Here is a 20,890-nt window from a genome sequence, read left to right as displayed (position 1 = left end):
GACACCTCCTTGGGGGGTAAGTTGGAGAAGATGTGTGTTGAAAAGAGTGTTGCTCAATCATAAACATTTTCCAAACCTGACCAAGTAAGCTGATCCCATGATTTGTAAGCAGTTCCTGTTGGGAATGGCAATCATAAAACCACATGGTCCCTCTTGTCTCTTCCTAGAAGCTTTGGGGCTATTGGCAATTCCTTGAAACACCATTCGAAATGTGCAAGGCAATCATTCCAGTCTTCATATAAATGTTGCCACAAACGCTTTTCCAAACATTTCTCTCTCTCTGTCTCTCTCCTGAGAATTCTCTTCAGGAAACTAATAATATAGAATAATAATTCATATTCTGCTGTACATGTTAAAATAGTATGAAACATCTTTTTGTTTTCCTGTAAAGACGGTGCCATGGAGGTTTCTTCATGTGGAATCATTTACCACTGTGAAATCTAGAAGGCTGAGTGATTTCTTCACAAGACAATAACTTTTAAAAATGTTGTGTAAGCTGTTTGTTGGGAGGACTTCGGGTTGTGATTTTTTTTTTTGTTTCTCTCTCTCACTTGAATGGATATGAAAGTGAACTTAAAACAAAATTTCAAAAAATAAATCAAATGATAATCTTTACAGATTACCTAATGGCAAAAACATTTCGGAGAAACAATGGTGCATTTTCACAGTTAATGTCTAGAATATTATCCATGCACATACTGTGGTGGCAAACTGGCCACATCTGGCAAACACACAGTACAGTCAGTGTCTGTATGTGTCAAATCGTCAGTAATGTCATGCCTGAGCTGACATGATTGACAGACTGGTGTGTTGCTTGCACAATTTCGATGAATGTGCAAAAAAAAAAAGTTGCTTCACTGGAGACAAATCAAATATGACAGCATGAATCACACATGATTGATGAACACTGATGATGAATTCGAGCAGTTTAGTGACCACCGCCATCAACATACTTGCAATGCATAAACAAAGAACTTGACATCATATTTTTGCACTTTGTGAACGTTGGTCTTGACAGTGTACAGCTATTAATGCAACTGGCTTGAGAGTATCTCGGTAGATTCTCAGTCATCATCAGGTCATGGAAGTCAACTGAAGTCAAGAAAAATGGACAAAGGGTTAGTTTTTTAAGCTCTTGTGTGGGCTTACTATCGTATTCCAAAAATGTGTTTGGTTTTTTTTTTGCCTTCCTGAAGACAAAATTGTTCATCAGTGTGACTGTAAATACCTTAATGAGGACAAGCGGTGAAGAAAAATGGACAAAGGGTTAGTTTGGTGGCACATTCTCAGTCATCATCAGGTCATGGAAGTCAACTGGAGTCTTGTTTGTCACTTAAAAGGCCGGATCTCAATAAGAGGTGAAGCGTTTTACGAAGAATGCTGATTTTTCCTAAGGGTTTGTTCAAGGAAGCAAACGGTCGCAAAGACATTTTGAAAATGTTCAAAATGACAAGAAAAATGTTTTGCGACTGTTGAAACACTTTGTAAATGTCTGCCGAACTTTTGTCTGCTTTTGTGACCGTTTGTGAGTTTGAACGAACCCTGACGAGAAATCAACATTCCTTCCATTCGCAAACCCTTGCTGCCCAATGGGAAACGGGCTGTCACACCAAACAACAGTCCAGTTGCCTCCATTCAAACTTTGTCGGCTAACTTGTGAATATTCATTCGGATTTAATAACTCATTATTTACTCATTTTATTCGGATGGGTGAACCAAATGCTTTTGTCTCAAACACTTTTTTTTAATTCATGTGATGAATGAGTGTATATAATAATCAAACATTCCACACATTTACTTTGGTCTCAGATAGCATGCTGAAATGGGAGTTAGCATGTCTGCCTCACAATCAAGAGTTTCACGAATTATGGCTCCGGAATTCCGAGGTGATTTTTTTTTTCTTATCCCCGCTCTTGTGTGGGCTTACTATCGTATTCCAAAAATGTGTTTGGGTTTTTTTTTGCCTTCCTGAAGACAAAATTGTTCATCAGTGTGACTGTAAATACCTTAATGAGGACAAGCGGTGAAGAAAAATGGACAAAGGGTTAGTTTGGTGGCACATGTAAGTTATTAGCAACAACAACAAAAAATATCTGGCACATATTTTACCAGAGTCTGTCGGAACCACTTGTCATTCTCTATCGCGGGAATTTTGGAATGGTGTACATATAACCAGAAAAATGATGATTTAAGCTTGCTTTTAAAACAGTCATCATGTGAGACATCATTAACAGATAATGTTTGTTACTGACCGTTCCACTCCAACTTTGTCCATACTGACTTTAAAAAATATTGGAAACAACGAGTAATGTTTAATTGTTGACTCCTCACGGCAACTGATATCAGAAACAAATTAGTTACGTTTGATACCAAAGAAATGAAAATTCAGAACCTCATTAGTTTTTCACAGCAAACTTCACAACACACTTTTGTTTAAGGGGTTAATTTACAATATGATATGTGGTTGGATGATATATTGAGGTTGGAAGTGTAATTCTTGTTCCTTTTGTCTTTGGACTACTCTTTGACAGACAGGGCCTTTTAACAGTCAGTCAAACTGCTCGTCATTCATGAGTTCAGATTACATTTTATATCATGACTTCTCAGTGACATCCCTCAATTACTAGAATAAAATATATGTCCATTTAGTAAGTGTAGAGGAAGCAGCTGAGGTTTAAGAGAAGCCTCACGGGCCTTATAATCCCTTAACACTATGTGAAAGGTTGTTGGAAAAAAAGTCGACCTCAACATTCCAGCCTGCCAAATAAGAGTGCCATGCTCTCACCAGACATGTGATTCCAAGCGATAAAGGGCAAGATTAATGATGTGATTGTGACTCTGATTCTAGAATCAATTTTCCACTTTCAGAATTTTCCTCCATGGGTTGCTTTCACATCTACTGAGAGAAAAAAAAAACTAACATTGACAGAAATGGAATAAAATGATACTCTCATTTTGTCAGTAACAAAGACAGATCCCACAATAAATCAAATCCAATTGGGAATTTGCTGGTTACTTACCCCTGTAATTAATTCGTTTTCCATCACGAACACGTTGAAAATCATCAGGGCCAAACCACACCTAGCAATCCAAACCTCAAAGCCTCCTTCACTGTTCAGGTTCTGCCTTTGAGTGGCAACTGAGCCAGCAACTGTCCACATTTAGACACGGATTGTTCCAAGACAAAACCTAAGCCTGCGTACTTTGCGCTACTACTGTAAATCAGTCCAATCTCTCAGCTTTTGTTGCTCTTCAAGCCCAAACCTGCTCAGACCTAAAATGCCGCAGCTTCAGATCTGATTACATTCTTCAACAGCGATCCAAACGTCTTATTTCTATTCCTCCCTCATCCTTGCCCTGTTAACAGCTCGGCCCAGTCAAACGTAGCATTTGCGTGTGTAAAACAGGGTGCACTTCACGAAAGGGTGATGTCAACCGGCAGCAGAGACAAGAATGTTCAACCTTTGTGTACGTGTATTGCTTGTATGCATACGAAGATGGATGTGACAGTTTTTAGCTGCTTCACACATAACACTGCTTGGAGATGAATATCATCATGGAGTGGTAAATGGGCTTTCATTTCTTCCACACTTTTCTACCTTCAAAGTGCTTTTCACACTGTCTGCTCATCCCCCGAGTGCCGACGCAGCATCACGAGCAAGTTTGGGTTCAGCGTCTTGCACGAGGATACGTCGACATGGGCAGCAGGGCTCACAATCAAACTCACAATCTGTTTTGCTGAGTCAAGTTTCCACTGCAGTACAGTAATCTAAATGAGTGGTGGTAAAAGGGTGGATTAAAAAAGTCACGTTGGGATGAAACAGGTTTGACTTTGGCAAGTTGATGCAGCTGAAATAAGCTGGACTTTTGAGCAGCTCTGTTCTGGGCATCCAGTGTCAGACGGGGTCAAGCTTCTCTCCAAGGTTTATTTCAACGGGTCTCTCAACCTGGGTTTGCGATTCTAGCTCTGTGGTGCTGTCTAGAACCACCTCCGTTTGTTTTTTCCCAATTAAAATGTACAAATTTAAAAGCCATGCATGCTTTGACCCCATCCAAGCAGACAAGTAGCTTTTTTGCCTGTTTCAAAGTGACATAAATTTGGCAGAATAATGGAACGCAACATTATATCTACGGATGGACTTGAGCAGTAAAAATATACTGTGAAAAAAGTAAAGGACCATTATCCAAGTCATGTGGGTCACGATGACAAAGCTCCTTTCAAAGAAGCATTTCCGAGTGCTCGGGCATTTCGGCCCACTGTGACACTTGATGCTAGCCTCTCCCAGAACAGTTTTCTGGATGTTTTGCTAAAATTATTACACGGACTGGTACATATTTCAGGTCACAGCGTGATGGACAGCCAACTGCTTGCTGTACCGGGAGTGCGAGAGGAAAAAGACAAGCAAGGGTGGTAACACAACATCACACACACGATCTGAGGGATACACAAAAAACTGACAAATAGGCCAAACTTGAGCGTTCTCCCTCCTTTATAGTCAAAGTCCCCAAAACAGAAATCTCATAAAGATTGCCCTGAGTGATCTGTCCCAAAGTGTCGGAACACGGCGTTCCTGTCTGTCCAATTTCCACACATTCAGGAAGAGGTAAATCAAACAAAACAAGACAAACAAAAGAACATGCTCTGTTAAAGGGAAAACACAATTTAGGATATGAAACCGGAAGTGTCCAGTAGCCACAACTTTTAAAAACAGGATTTAAACATTTTGATGAAAATATAGACTTAGCTAACCAGGTTTTTATTTGTTAGGTTTTTATGCAAATTCAAAATAAAGACTGGCCTGGGCAGAATCGGCCACCCAATTTCCACAGCGGTTGGCCTTACTGGCGTCACAGTTTGGCTAGAGCCTATCCCAGCTGACTTCAGGTAAAACGTTGGGTAAATCCTGGTCTGGTCGCCAGCCAATCGCAGGGCACATAGCCAAACAGCCACACTCACATCTATGGACAATTTAGATGATTCATTTAACCTAACGTGTATGTTTTTCTTATATGAGAGGAAGCCCACAGAGGGGACCATACACACATGAAGCGGAGCCGAGATTTGCATAACAAACCTCAGAAGTGTGAGGCAGATGTGCTAACCAACATTTGTTTCTTGGAATCCCTCCATTCTTCTTCCCTTCTTCCATCCTGGGCTCCTGTAACCTTGTCTTTATCTGACACTGGCATATTGATTGAGACACAGTCTCGATGAAGCACATTCTGGTAGAATTCACACACTGATGAGGTTACACCCATGTTTTCTCTGGCCCGTTCCGACTGGACATGGTGGACAGGTTTTTACCATTTTCCCATCCAATGATTTTGATGAGGGCAATTTGGAATTCTAAACATACACAGCATATAAAATGTAAACACATGAAGATGTACTGACAGATGTCACATCAAACATGCCAACTTCCCTCTGATTCCGCCCTTATATTTACACAGATTGTACGGCTTTCCAAAATATTACGTAATGTCTGCACACATTTACAATTTCAGGTTTATTAGCAATATTTACTAATTTGGCTCACTTGTACGTATCCATCCATCTGTCGGTCCATCCACTTTCTAATCCGTTTATCCTCACGAGGATCATGGGTGTGTTGGAGCCTATCCCAGCTGTCTTTGGGCAGTAGGCGGGGTACACCCTGAAGTGGTTGCCAGCCAATCACAGGGCACACATAGATGTACACACATTCCCGCTCACACTCACACCTAGGGACAATTTAGAGTGTTCCATCAACCTGTCATGCATGTTTTTGCAATGTGGGAGGAAACCGGAATACCCGGACAAAACCCACGCAGGCACGGTAGAACATGCAAACTTCACACAGGAAGGCCGGATCTGGAATTGAACCCTGCACTTTTGCATTGTTAGGTAGGAGTGCTAACTCGTCATCACTTGTGCCGCCTGCATGTATTCAGTTTGTGTTATCTCTCAGTCGAGGCAAATGTATAATTTTTATTTGTGTACAATCCAGTGCTCTTCAGTGATTTTTGTTAATCTTGGACTGCACAACTTGTAATTTTTTGTCTGTTCGGGGACCCTCTGAAAGGTAGTAAGTCCCTCTTGAACCCAACAGTTTTAAAAATTCTGGTAAGCAAGAAAATATTAATGCGTTCTTTTCCGAAGCAAGACAGTAACTTGGCTCTGGCCGTTCACAGCTGTCCCTTGCACTGGTGTGTGTATGTGTGCAAAAAAATTAATGCACATACTTATCGAAATACGATCCACAGATTTTAAGTATTTTCGTGTGAACCATTATGTATGGATACACTTACAGTCTTACGGACATGATGGTATCTAAAAGCATCTAAAATCACTGCAAATGACTTTTCATGCTTGCAAAGTGGGTGCACACCACTGTGTAGGAGTTTCCACCCAAACAGTTTCCTAGAAGACTAACAGGCTGATATGATGAGTCGTGGCCTGGCCGTTGGGCCCGGGAGCAGGGATTTTTCCCCGGCAAACTAATTCGACCCATTGATGATGTCATAAGGCAACCTTGGGTCACTGTTGTTAGGGCGATTGATAGCGTATGAACCAAGTGCCATACAGACACAGTTTAGCAATTGTATTTTACTGCACCAGGCAGTTTGTTCAATAAACACAATGTTCTACTTTACTCAAAGCCAACATGTAAAGCATTTAATGCCACCATCGACATGACTTTCACTGCTGCTTTTTTCCCGCCTCCCCGATGGACATGTGCTGATGTACTGAATATTGACAGAAGGATGCGATGATCTGGTGAGGTCTGGTCGGTGACGGACTTGTAGTGTGACGTCTCATCCGGTCCAAGAATTCAGAATGATATTTATTTGGTAGTCTGACGACGCCACCATCATGAATCAATAAAAACGTGTAATTTGAGGAGGCCATAAGAACTAGGCTGATTGTCAATGAAGTTAGATATGCGCAGGAGGCTCCTCCCATCCACACTTCACAATTGCGACTGTGACTAGGCAAAAGAGACACAACAGGACGCAGAAAAATGCCCGGTTTATATTGGTCATGGTACGACATGGCATCGGTTGGTGCAATGCTTGGCCTCATCCCAGAATTTCGCTTCTTACAGTTTTAACTTTTAACAGACAATTATTTTGAAACATTTGCATGATGCTTTCAGAATTTTAGCTGAACTAATTTTGTTTCGTCTTGCAAGCACATGCACATGTTTGCAAATCAGACACACGGAATTAGTGTGTTTCAAAACAATACTGGCTTTCTTTTTGCTAAAGGAATTTTAAAAGATACATGGCCAGATGTTGTCCGGTGGTTGTGTATTGTGTACTTTTACACGCACACACACACACACACACACACACACACACACACACACACGCACGCGGACACACGCACGCACACACACGCACGAACGCACGCACACACGCACGCACACACATTCCCTCAATGTGTTCCTCATTTGATCATTCAAAAAGACACACCACAGGCACACTATCTCCATTTAACAAGAAACACAGATGAATACATTCTCTGAGTACATAGAAACCTGTGTATTCACATAGGGAAACTTCCATTCAGATCCACATATATTAGTCGTTTACCATCAGTCATGACTTTTAGGCTCCTGGAAAGTTCCACCTATCGCTGAACCTAACCCTCAATTAAAAGAAATACTAGATATGTTACTAAATTAGTTATTATTATCATTAATATTATGACCATGATTATAAAAACCTGATGTGCTGGAGAAAAAAAAAACACAAACAGCCTGAACTTGTCCATTGCCAGCACTGAAATAGCGATGTGCCCATTTTTGACTTTTGATTTTGTTGACTACTTCCTGTGGCCCAAACACGCGTGTGACTGGACTTCCGATGACACAAGGTCGATCATCGAACTACGGCCTAGGGTGTCCTGGTGCCAAGTGCACATGTGGACACCCTTGTGCTGACATGAAAATAAAGTTGTGTAATTTTTTACGGCAAGCACATGGTCACCAGTCTAGTGAAATACGCCCCAAAAAGTCGACAAACCCCTGATCAATTGCCAGGTTGTTGTAAAATAAAATAAAAAAAAGACCAAAATGAAATAATTTCAAAACTGTTTATTCGTCCTATAACCTGTTATTTATTATTTTATTCACAATATTTTTCTGCCAAACGTTTTGAGAGAGGAAATAATAATAAACTGAAATTTAGTTTGCTGCACATCCATTCAAGCTCATGTTCAACACACATTTGCCACAATTAGGTGCTGTGTTGAGTCCCAAATACATTTCAGCTGTTCTAGTAGGGCTTTCTTCATTGCGTTCCTTTCCAGCGGAAGCCTGATGATTTGGTGCTCACATTGGCTGCTAATTTGTACTGTTCATAATTCGTTCCACCTTGTTTAAGGCCTCAGTTCCATCTGACGAAAAACAATCCCATAGCATGACACAGACACCATGCTTCACTGTTGCTATGGTGTGACTTGCAGTGCCATCAACTGCTGTGATTTTAATGGCTCTATATTTTTCTGGTCATTTAAAGCTGATTTAATGCTGAATGATTTGACCAAACCATCGTCTCTCTGAATGAAGACTTCCACCTCAGAACATTGAGGTTGTCCCCGGTTTATGCCTCACAGCAAATAAACAAATTTGATTGCATAGTTCATTTTGAACCATAGCCAAGCCATGGTGGAGAGCAGGCTTTCCAGAGCCACTTTCTTAATTGGGTTTGGCACGGCGCGGTATTATTTTGGTGCAGCACTGTTGTGTTTGTACCAAATATACCGTTTGGAATTCTGGTCAAAAGGTTTAACCTTGGTTTCATCGGATCATGACAAAGTCTCCCAAACCAGAGGCGATTGCTCTAAGACTGCAGGGAAAGCTGAGCTTAATGTCAAAGATAAGTGATCAAATATATGTGTGTACATACAATTCTGTGTACATGTCATTGACTAAATATGCGCTACAAAGCGCTCAACTTTCGTTCCCAATCACCTTTTTATTACTAGTTACGACATGACTCTCTTCTCATTCGTTCCCGGAGCTTCACTGTGCTTTAAACTGTGTGGATGCTGAGCGTCTACAGCGTGGACGCTGGGTGTCTAGAGCAGGGGTCCCCAAACTACGGCCCGCTCGCCGGATACGGCCTGTCAGCACATTTGGCCCGGCCCTCTAACCCTCCTGTTGTCCTCGGGTCAAAATGACCCGTCACTGTGTTAAAAACAGTCCCCTACTATCTTCACACTTTTTCTGTTACAAACTGACACCGACCCCCCCATCAGAGAAGGGAAAAGTTATGTGGCCCTCACAGGAAAAAGTTTGGGGACCCCTGGTCTAGAGAGTTCAGTGTAGGTTGTCCCAATGCATTGAAAGGAGACGAGTCATTGGATAAATGCTGGTTTTGTCCCGCCCACCGGACGCTCAGCATCTCTGGGAGTCTATGGACAGTGGGCGTTTATCGGCTGGCCCGTACGCTGAGCTTTTCTGCATGATGATTCGATGTTTTGTCTGAGGCTAAATATCTTTTTGATTGACAGCAATCATCGAACTCATGGTGTAGGCATCCGTGGGAGCCTCTTTCAATTCTCATTCTGTTCTAAATTGAACTGGAGACTTCTAATCATTTTAGCGACACTCTTTTTGTTGGAAATGACTAGCGACGAATTAATCTGGGAGGATTGGGAATGGAACTGGGAGTCGCGGCTTGGAGTTTGAAGTGGATTACGTGGGACAGGAGAAGTAAACTAATCTCTTTTCGTCAATGGATGCTACAGCTTCGTGTTTGCTTTCAAAACTTAGCTTGTAGCAGACGTGTGTACATTATCAGCATGTCGTCTCTGAACCACTGGTGAAAGGACACTTTGATCCTCTCCTCTTTCATCTATAACTGCTTCAGACAACAAAGTGTATGCAAAAAAGTCGTCAAGATTGCACGACTGTCTGTGTCCTATATGTTGTGTTGTGTTATTTTTGTTATTGTGACTTCAAAATGGTGCCGCGAGAGTGGCTGTGTTTCCAGCAGCTCCTTTTTTTTTGTTGTTCTGCTTCTTCCTTGTAGTTGCTGTAGTTGACGCCTTGTTGGTATGACAGGGTCACAGATACTTTTCTTGAAAAGGAACGGAGAGTAGATTTCACGTAGAAATAAACGGACACATTTTATGATGTCGGCCAAAATTGAGTTTGTCCTCCTTGACAGACCAGCATCTGCCACTGTCCCAAACACGTGGGAAAAAGTGTTAAACTTGAAAACATTCGACGCAACATGCTGCTGTCTAACAAGGAGTTGAATGTCAAACATGACAATCTCTAAATGAACTAATGTATTGGTTGATTCCTGGTCCAATTTTAATCTGGATGTAAATATTTTGCAGTTCATATTTTGACATTTTGAGATCACGTTATCCTGCCACTAAACATAGAATCAAACAAAGGGTCGTCAGCCGGTTGCAACAGAAGTACAGAGAGACCCAAAGAGTCAAAGAAAGGCTTGGAAGTGGATGTCCACTAAAAATGCATTGGTCCATCCATGGAACAAACACCTGTTGTGAGTTTTGAGGTTCAGCTAATTGTTAGCGAACAAAGGTTCTGCAAAATGTAATGAAACAGTGAACAGTTACACATTTGCATTTAACCCTGGAAAACCCACGGGGTGAAATTTGGCCCCTATAAATTCTGCTACTCAAAAGCTGCCCTTAAATCGCAAAGGGTCAGATTTGGCCCTAATCCTAAATTAGGATTAAAGCATTGAATATTTGAAAAAACAACAATTCTGACACAGTCCAGTCTCCAACATTCATTCCAGCATGTGTTTCCTTCATTGTAAGTTTTATCGAAGGCTTTTTTTTTGTGGCTCCAGGCATATTTGTTTGTTTGGTTATTTTGGTCCTATATGGCTCTTTCAACATTTTGGGTTTGCCGACCCTTGTGGGTTAGGGTCACCTTTAAAGGTTATAGCGCATTTTACTTTCATCCTAAAATTTTATGATTTTAGTGAGTCTTTTACGATCAGTAATACAGACATTTTTAAGCATATACTCTACTTGAGTGATGCATTTACAAATACACTGACCACAGTAACTAAAGTAAATTAAAATAGCTTTACTGTCCGATCATTTCAGTTTGTGCTGGTTGGAATAATTTGATGGTACTGGTCAAATGTACGTTAACAGTAGTGACTTGGCAATGACTGCCCCAGTCAGTATTGAGTTGTTTTACTGGCTGGGACTCCTTGGTCATTAACACTTGCTAAAATCCCTTGCATGTTTGGCCACAGCACACCAACGTACAATCATTATATTCACCACATATCTTATACATGAGTCTAGGGTTAACTGATAACATCCAGCATGTCGAACTTCCTGACATCTGTATGTGTCACCTTATCCTCACTACAGGAAATAGATGCTCAGGTTTCCTTTTACGGGACGATGCATCATCCCTGCATATGTGACACATTGAAACTCACTTTCTATAACGGCATGCAGTATCCCATACTGTATGTTGCAACAAATTAACATAGATGAATAAGAGGATTTTGCCATATACTGTACTGGGTTTCCCCATAAACATGTGCAAAGTTTTGCAGCAAGTACAGAATGAAGTTACTCTAATGGGGAAATTAAGCAAGTTACAGCTGAAATGGCCCGGAGGAAACTCTGTGGTGGTCCAGTCTTTCTCAGAAAATAAATAGAGGCTGAAGAGTTTATTTTCACTTGGGCTAAATGGAGGAGGGGGGTCTGGAGTGAAGGGGAGACAGGAGGGTGGTTGTGCGAGAGAGAGAAAACCAAGGGGGAGATTAGTTTATTTTCACTGCGGCAAAATGGGGTTGCTTTAACTCTGCTGTGTTTGGAGTTGGAGTTAGCCCCTGTGTGCGCCACGCTCAAAGTCAGCAGAAATAGACGCAAGATAAAGGAAAGTTGACACAATGACATGAGGCGAAATATAAGAAGGTAAATGTGAAACTCGAGGAAAACTGAGGAGGAAAAACAATGGCAAACTCGTGCTGGTCCTTAATGTTAAGAATTTAGGGAGGAAAATGAGACTGAAAATACATTCCAAATAGAACATGGCAAAAGACGCAATCTCTCATAGCGAGGCTTTCTAGGTCAAAACACACCCACTAATCCCCGAGTGAATGAATACATCTAAAAGAGTCAGAGTGTGAATGAGTACATCGAAAGGAGACTCCACTGGTGACGCATTTACATCTTTGTGACGCTGCTCCCCTAATCAATCCCTGCATCTGTCAAGTACCAAAAAGGCTTCTTTCTGTGTCACAACTAATCACAGAGCACTAGTTTTGTTGTGTATGCACAAATGGACTCAATTATGAAGCTGTTGCCATAGTTGTTACAAAACCAGTAACATGCAAGCGCATGTGCTACTTTCCAGGAAATCTGTGGTGAAATATAAAGCACTAATTACTCTAGAAATGATGCAGAAATAATTCTTAAATTTTAAAAATAACATAGATGTGCACCTTTATTTTCTCATGGTGAAAAAAAAATCCATACGCCACATAATAAGCATCAAACTAAGATCTTAAAGTGAAGGTCATGAAATTATGTTAACATTAAAATGGGTCAGGATGAAACAACTGACAAATACACTGACATTAACCATTGATTCTTTTCAATTGTCAAAACCAGGGAGCCAAAGTGCTTGTTTACCATGAAGTAAGTAAATCACTTACTGCTGAAACTTTTGATGGCAAAAAATAAAATACCAAACAATCATAAAATAAGCTTACCTTCCACAGGCTCCATTTTACCGTAGTGGTTTTATTCACTCTTTTGTATGTATGCTGATGGAATATTCATTTGAATACAGACTTAATGCAGTTGATGTGTTTTTTTGGCAGACAAGTGGGAATTATCACTGCAAAGAACTGGCCAACGCGTGTACCAGCACTGATTTTGATTGTGGGGAATGTCGGCGCCATTTGACTGTCGGTGTTGGACAGCCCCGGGGCGCTTGTGTTTTTTGCGCCTGTAATGGGCAGCATTTTTCACAGCCCCGTTTTGTTCAGCGGAAATGTCGGTGCTGTTGAACGGTCTGCGGCTGGATGAATGGATGGCTTGTGGAGCTGACGATAAGGAGAAAGGAGCATCAGCACAGAGCGCAGATGCGTATATGCAACTGAGAGTCACCGCTTGGTATTGAAGCGGATTTACATGGGACAGGAGATGTGAGCCAAACTCTTTTTCGTCAATGGACGCGACAGCTTCTTGTTTGCTTTCAAACTTAGCTTGCAGGACAGGAGACGTGTGCACTTTTTTAGCATGGAGTCTCTGCTCCACTGGTGAAAGGACACTTTGATTTTATCCTCTTTCATCTGCAACGGCTTCAAACAACAAAGTGTATGCATAAAAAGTGGTTAGGATCACATGACTGTCTGTGTTTTATGTGTTGTGTTGTATTATTTTGTTATTTTACGTTAACTGTTCTGTTGATGTTGCCGCGAGTACCCGCAGTGGTTCCTCTCTCTCTTGTGGTTGAGAGGAAAGAACTTTAATCTGTGCTGTATGTTGCACATAGAGCACATTTGACAATAAAGTTAACTTGACTATGCATATCATACTACTATATTCTGTGATAAAAGCCTGATTCACGACAATTGATTTGAAAATATAGTAACAAGAGTTATTTTTGATTGTGTATGTTCTACCTATGGATATGATTGCCAGAACGTTTCAAAGCAAATATTTTTTTTCATTCCTCACCCCAAACTTCTCCACCTCGGTGAGTCCTCTACGATCTGCCAGTGGATCCTCAGCTTCCTGATGGGACGGACACAACAGGTGAGACTGGGAGCAACAACATCATCAACACGCACCACCAGCACTGGAGCCCCACAGGGATGTGTCCTCTCTTCACTGCTCTTCTCCCTCTACACAAACAATTGCACCTCAACAAGTCCAGCTGTCAAACTCATAAAGTTCGCAAACGACACTACACACCTGCGCCTCAGGTCTGTGGACCAGACATTATTAGAAGTACCAAGACCTATACTGAGGCTCAGAGGGGATCAAGCCTTTTCTGTTGCTGGTCCCTCTCTTTGGAATGACCTCCTACTGAACATTCGGCAAGCCTCCTCGCTGCCCATCTTCAAAACCCTCCTCAAATATCACTTGGATTCTTTGGCGTTCGACTCAGCATAACTTAGATTTGTTCTTGGTTTTACTGTTTGGTGCTTTCTACCGCCTTTATTACCGATTTGTCTTACTGTTTATTGTGCATATTAAATTGCTCCATGTACAGCACTTTGTATGCAGCGATGGCTGTTTGAAAGTGCTCTATAAATACTGTTGACTTGACTTGATACCAAGGTCATCGGTCTCATCAAAGACGGTGACGAGTCTGAGTACCGCCAACAAGTGGAGCAGCTGGAGCTCTGGTGCAGCTGACACAACCTCGGGCTGAACACGCTCAAGACTGTAGAGATGATCATGGACTTCAGGAAACATTCTTCTCCACAGTTGCCCCTCACACTTTCCAACTGCCCTGTGTCAACCGTCGAGACCTTCAAGTTCCTGGGAATCACATTCTCCCAGGACATGAAGTGGGAAGTCAACACCATCTCCATTCTGAAAAGGGCCCAGCAGAGGATGTACTTCCTGAGGCTGCTGAGGAAGCATGGCCTGCCACAGGTGGTGCTACGTCAGTTCTGCATGGAAGTCATCGAATCAATCCTGTGTTCTTCCATCACGGTTTGGTTTGGGGCCGCCACAAAAAAAGGACAAAATCAGACTTCAACGGACAGTTAGGACAGCGGAAAAAATCATTGTCACCGCCCTACCCACTCTTGAGGACTTGCACACTGCAAGAATCAAGACAAGGGCACGGAAAATCCTCCTGGATCCCCTACACCCTGCCCACCACCTTTTCCAGCTACTCCCCTCAGGCAGGCGCTACAGATCCATGTGCACCAAATCTAGCAGACACTGAAACAGCTTCCTCCCTCTAGCCATTAACTCCCTAAACAGTCACTGACGTAGTCACTCTTCTTGTACAACAAATACTGCTACTGGTCACTCTAAAATGGTTCAATGATTTTCTGCACCAACTGTCCAAACTGTCATAGTATTGTATTCTACCACTGATCACTTTAGCTCTGCTTGATACTTTGCACATTGTCTCACGGTTGTCACTGGTGGTACCACCGCACGACGGTTCACTTACATTATGAAATGTCCTTCCATACCTATTTGTCATGTCCTTGTTTACGATGATACTAATGCAGCGTGTTATACCGGAGACAAATTCCTTGTGTGTTCTACATACCGTATTTTCACGACTATAAGGCGCCATTAAAAGTCTTAAAATTTCTCCAAAATGGACAGGGCACCTTATGATGTGGAGCGTCTTGTGTATGCGCTGAGTTCCAAAACCTGACTGACAGCCGACACACACTGTTTATATAGAGAAAAGGCAGAAGTGATCGTGGACAGGCATGCGGAAAAAGAGTCGGCCAATCACTGAAGGGTGGGCGTGTATATATACATATATGGAGAGAGAGAGAGAGAGAGAGAGAGAGAGAGAGAGAGAAAAGGCAGACTTGAGTGAGGACAGGCATGCGGCGAAGAAGTCTGCCAATGAGTGAAGGGTGGGCGTGTAAGTGGACGCTAATGGGACGCCCCAAGCAGGTACCAACACCTGGATAGAGTGTGGCTATGTGCATTGTTACAAAACAACTTTGGTTTGGGTTTCTAAGAACCCCTGAAAATAAATTCTACAAAGAGACACACCTACGAAGCTCAGTTCAAACTTCAAGCCATCGGTTATGCTTTTGGCATGCGTGCCCATCTCACAACAGCGGTGAAAAACCAAGTCAAGCAAATGAACTCTGAGCTTGCCGTTATTCCCAGAGGCTTGACTAAAGAACTCCAACCGCTGGACATCGGCATCAACCGGGCGTTTAAACCAAATTGCGACCGGGCGTTCAAAGTAAAGTTGCGAGCGGCTTGGGAACAATGGATGATCGACGGCAAACACAACTTTACAAAGAGTGAGAGGCAGCGCTGGTCGAGTTACGCCACAATTTGCGAATGGATTGTGGCTGCTTGGACGAACATGTCTGCTTGCACTGTTGTTCGAGATTTTGGCAAAGCAGGCATCATTTCTGTGGAGCCACATGGCAATGAGAGTGTCTCTGACAACGAGAGGGAACACTGCGTTTTTGATGGATTACTGGTACTTGCGCAATTGTTTAATTCTGATGCAGAGGATAAGGACTTTGATGGATTTCTGGGTGATGATTGATCGAAATACGTGACTACATTGTACGATGGCTAAATAAAATACAACGGAACTCAGTTTTGCTTCCGTTGCCTTTCTAAAAACGCGTTTTTAGCTTGTATCTGTGTCTTAGCATGCTACCATATGCTTTAAGCTAACGTGTTTTTAGCGTGCACGCATGCATGCCGTATGTTTAAGCTGCCGTATGATTTACCACTGTAAAACTGCGCCCAATAATACAATGCGTTTTGTCTATGTGTCAAATACAGAAATATCACCCATTAATGAGACTGCGCCCAACCATACGGTGCGCCGAATGGTCGTGAAAATACGGTACTTGGCCAATAAAGATGATTCTGATTCTGATGTTTCATGTGAGGAGTGGAATTTTGACCCCAACGCAAACAGGAGAAGAAAGTGGCAAAGTAAAAGTCTTTATATTCAAAAATTCATAGTAAAAAAAATAAAAATAAAAATCAGCAGGGCTGAACCTCGCAGGCATAGGAAGGCTTCACGTTCTGACAAGGCCCTGTGTGACCAAATAAAGGGGCAAAGCAACGAACATGAAGCACCCAAGAGTCAAACTCTGTCATCGTCACAACAGGATTTTTCTATTGAGCTCATTTTTTTCAGCTCCCAACAGAATTTGCAAGAGATCACCACGTATTGGTTGTTCCAATAGCTTCACAGTGAGCCATCAATGGGATGGCTGGTCAACAAGGGTGGAAAGATGTCCAAGACCATGTTTTGCTGTCTTATCACTAACAACAGGCACCCTAAAAGAGGGCTCTTTGGAATGACAGCGCTGAGACAAATAGTTCCCTTTATAGTGAAAGAAGGAAGCAGGCTTTACAAATCATGGATGTCAGCGAGATACAGAGCAGACAGGTTTCTCTGCTGGTGTGCTTTGGTCATTTTGGTGGAAATTAGGAAGGTCCCTGGGGTTATGTGTCACATGTTAGTCAGAGAATGACTTGTGTGTGTCCTTTCTTATTTTGCTCGAGCGAAACGAACCCTTGCCTGCCAAAGAGGAATTTTGATTTGTTTAGTACTCCAGTCATTCTACAAACTTTGTAATAAACTAGTGAACTAATGTCCATAAAAGTTTACATTTTGTTGTTGTTGTCTACCTTATGTCTTCTTTTTTGTCCAAATAGTCAAGATAAGTATAGCGTAGCAACTAATAGACTGTATATCTCGAGTAGCAGTAAGAATGGCTGTGAGTGCTTCTCTTTCCTGCTCACATTCATTTTATCCAGATACTCCTGATTCCCACTCTTCAAAAACATGCAAGTTAGGTTAATTAAAAACTCTAAATTGTCCATTGTTCAAGGGTTAATATTATTCTGGACCGTTATTGATTGGCGACCAGCCCAGGATACACCCCACCTGTTATCCAAAGTCAGCTGCGGTAGGCTCCACCTCACCCACAATCCAACTAAACATGCGCTATTGAAAATGAATAGATGAGTGAGTATCGGGTCATAATTTCGTACAGATTTATACTAGAATTGTTCAAACATAGTGGTCTGTGCTTTGGAAAGTAGCTGTTTGATTTGATGTTGGAAATGTTTAAAACGATACACCCAAAATACATAAATATTTTTATAATAATAATATAATAATATATTTTATTAATGCCAAAAACAAATAAAATCAATATATCTAATGAAAAAACAGAAGGAATATTTGTAACATCTGTGACAAAACAGTAGCATGGCATGTTAGTGTGCAACTGCCATCATTGAAAATCAAAGGAATAACCACCTTCTGGGGCAGAATACGTCACACCATCGGTCAAAACATTTGTTCAGACCAACATACTCCTGTCATGCAGGTTGCCCATATTATACTTTCCAGCTGCTTCTGTGACTGGCGCCCTGAAGGATTATATGTGAACCCAGAGTCTCAAAGAATACATGCTATCTTTCAGCCTTTAAGTGCAATTAGCTTGGGCAACTGACTTTGGGGAATCACAAATTTGTGGAATTACAGTAAATTGGAATTCTATGGAAAGGAATATCCTCCACGCGGAATAAAATCCTATGCATTAACATTTTGACAACGATATTACGTGTTACCAGAAGTTGTGTAAGCGGAAATTCCACTACCCGTAACCTGGATGGAGGTATAATGCCGCCAGAGCTTAAATACACGCAACGCCCACCCGATGCAATGGAAAAGACTGACGCTGAAACAAGTTTTCACTTCGCGTTTTTCGATCATCAGATTCTAAACGACGACGTGTAAGTGAGTTTTTATTGCAGTGCGTTTTACTGTAATCGTGAATGATTTTAACTTTATTCACTTACTTCCTGGAGAACGCGGCACTATCTTAAAAGCAGCACCCACTCGACATGACCGAAGAAATGTGCTCGGTTTGCCGTTTTCATTCATCAGATTCGAAACGAAGATGTGTAAGCGACTTTTTATTGGCGTGCGTTTTACTGTAATTGCGAAAGATTTTAACTTTATTTACTTACGTCGTGTAGATCATCGCATCGAAACGTAGAAGAACTGTAACGACTGGAGCGGAGCGAGTGAAATGCATCGGTTTGAGCGAGGCTGGACACAACGTTAAAAAGATCCAGCAGACACTTGGAGTCGGAAAGACGCAAATCTACGAAACTTTAAAAAACAAGGCATCGATAAACTTCTGATGATAAGCCACCATCCAGCAAGGAAGCAATGCAAATGGCAACAAAAATCCTTCAGTATGCACAAGAATTACCAGACATCGGTGACCAATGGGACAGTTACTTGCAACTAGCAAGAAAACTGTATGACACGCAGGCAAACATTGTCATAAACCAAAGAATGCATCCAACAAAACAATCCAAAATACATTTTTTTTCCCGAGACAGAAAAAATAAACATTAAAATACTGTATGTATTTTACTGTTGTGATTTTTTTTTTTGGATACACCTGTATTGCAGTTTTTGTTATATAAACAGTTTTTGGACAGTGTATTTTTGTATTTTATTGATTGTGTTGTTACACATGCATTTTGTCAACATACTTGCAGGTTCATAAAGGACATTTCCCAAATGAGGAATTTCTGTTATCTGGACAAATTGGACAGCGCAAACACGAGTCCGTACTAGAGAATATTTACTGTAATGTGTCAATGACTACTTATGGCCTTCCAAGTACCAAATCAACTCAAGGTTGAAAGGAAACAAAGTATTGATGATGGAGACCTTGACCCGCTGTTCTCCTCTCACTAAACAGGTTCAGTTCATGTTCAATCTGTCCTCAGATAAGGCTGATGTGTAAATACCCATAGCACCTGTGCAATGTACAGTATTGGGACAATGTGGGAGGTTGACTCCTATTTTTTTTTTAATAAGGCCATTTCAAACGCTTCATTGAACAACATTAATATGAGCTAATTAAAAACTGACATCTAGGCTTATTGTGTCAGACTCTCAAGTTTATTTTTAATAAGGGAACTCTTCGATCAATTAGCAATATGGCGTGTTCTAGAAGTGTTTGGTGCACATCAAACGAACTCGTGTCCTCAGGTTCGTGCACAGTTCATGACCAAGTTCGCAATTTGTAATGGTCCCTAAACATGCTCCATATGACGAGTGAGATAACTAGTGGTGTGCATAGAGGTATACGATGGGACCATGTCATCATCATCATCATCATTTATTAGCTATATATGTATACACATAACAGAATTCAACAGGTGCGGACGCATGCATAAATTGCTAGGATCAAACATTACATTACTGGACTAGTCAATGCTTAAAATGCTTAAAACACTCTGTGCTTAAATCTTTGTTCAGAAGACGGACTGCATTAGGGAAAAAAACTTTCGCGATGGCGACTAGTTTTACCAAGTATCGATCTGTATCTTCTACCGGATGGAAGTTCTTCAAAAAATTCGTTAGCAGGATGAGAGTCATCTTGTATGATTGAATGAGCTCTCCGCAGTGAGCGCTGAACATAAATCTCGTCCAAAGACGTTACATCATGACCGATAATTCTGGAAGCGGTTTTAACGACTCGCTCGAGCAAGCGCCGGTCGTCGACCGTTGCACGACCAAACCAGACCGCGATAAAACGCTCTCGATCACCGCCCGGTAGAATTTGGTCAGAATGTCAAGTCATACTGACAAGTTTAACACTATGTCTGACAAAAAGTGTTTTGTTTGTTTGCTTTTTTACCTTGCAAACTCTGCCTGATTAAATATAATTGAATCTGAGTTAAGGAGATGCATGGAGAGCTGTAGATATATTGGGGACAAACACAAGATGAATGCACGGCATTGGAGTGATGGCAAACTACCACACAAATCAGGGCTTTGTCTTTCTGATTGTACCTAAGCAGACCTCTTGAATAATCAACTTTGGAATACGGAGATGCTTTGATTAGATATCTGTAACTGACGTCATGGTGACTGTAGGTTTGTTATTGACACACTGTATACAGTACACCCAGCGATGCTGTTTTTCTTTTGTTCTGGTATGCATTCCCATGTTCCCTTGGATCACTGTGGCTGCTCTTGATTCACAAGTTATATGTTCAAGATTACGGGTGGATTGATAGAAATACGGTCAAATTCGACACAAGTTGAAAAGATTATAGTTTTACCAAAATTACTTGAGGTTAAATCAGGAAAAATGTTGATATGATCAAGGTTGGTGAATTTGTTTTGAGTGGATAATTCGAAATGAAAAG

The 20,890-nt window shown here is 41.5% G+C and overlaps 1 long non-coding RNA gene across 1 annotated transcript; it reads left to right on the top strand.

Moving 5' to 3' along the window:
* Positions 1 to 18,228: 18,228 nt before the first annotated feature.
* Positions 18,229 to 19,166, top strand: LOC127600392 (uncharacterized). Its single transcript, XR_007962336.1, has 2 exons — positions 18,229 to 18,616; positions 18,692 to 19,166. It is a non-coding gene; the product is annotated as an uncharacterized LOC127600392 (long non-coding RNA).
* The last annotated feature ends 1,724 nt before the right edge of the window (positions 19,167 to 20,890 follow it).

Source organism: Hippocampus zosterae, chromosome 5 (assembly GCF_025434085.1).
Source record: "Hippocampus zosterae strain Florida chromosome 5, ASM2543408v3, whole genome shotgun sequence".
Lineage (NCBI taxonomy): Eukaryota > Metazoa > Chordata > Actinopteri > Syngnathiformes > Syngnathidae > Hippocampus > Hippocampus zosterae.
Note: the sequence above shows the minus strand (reverse complement) of the source record. Positions and strands in the feature narration are given on the sequence as shown.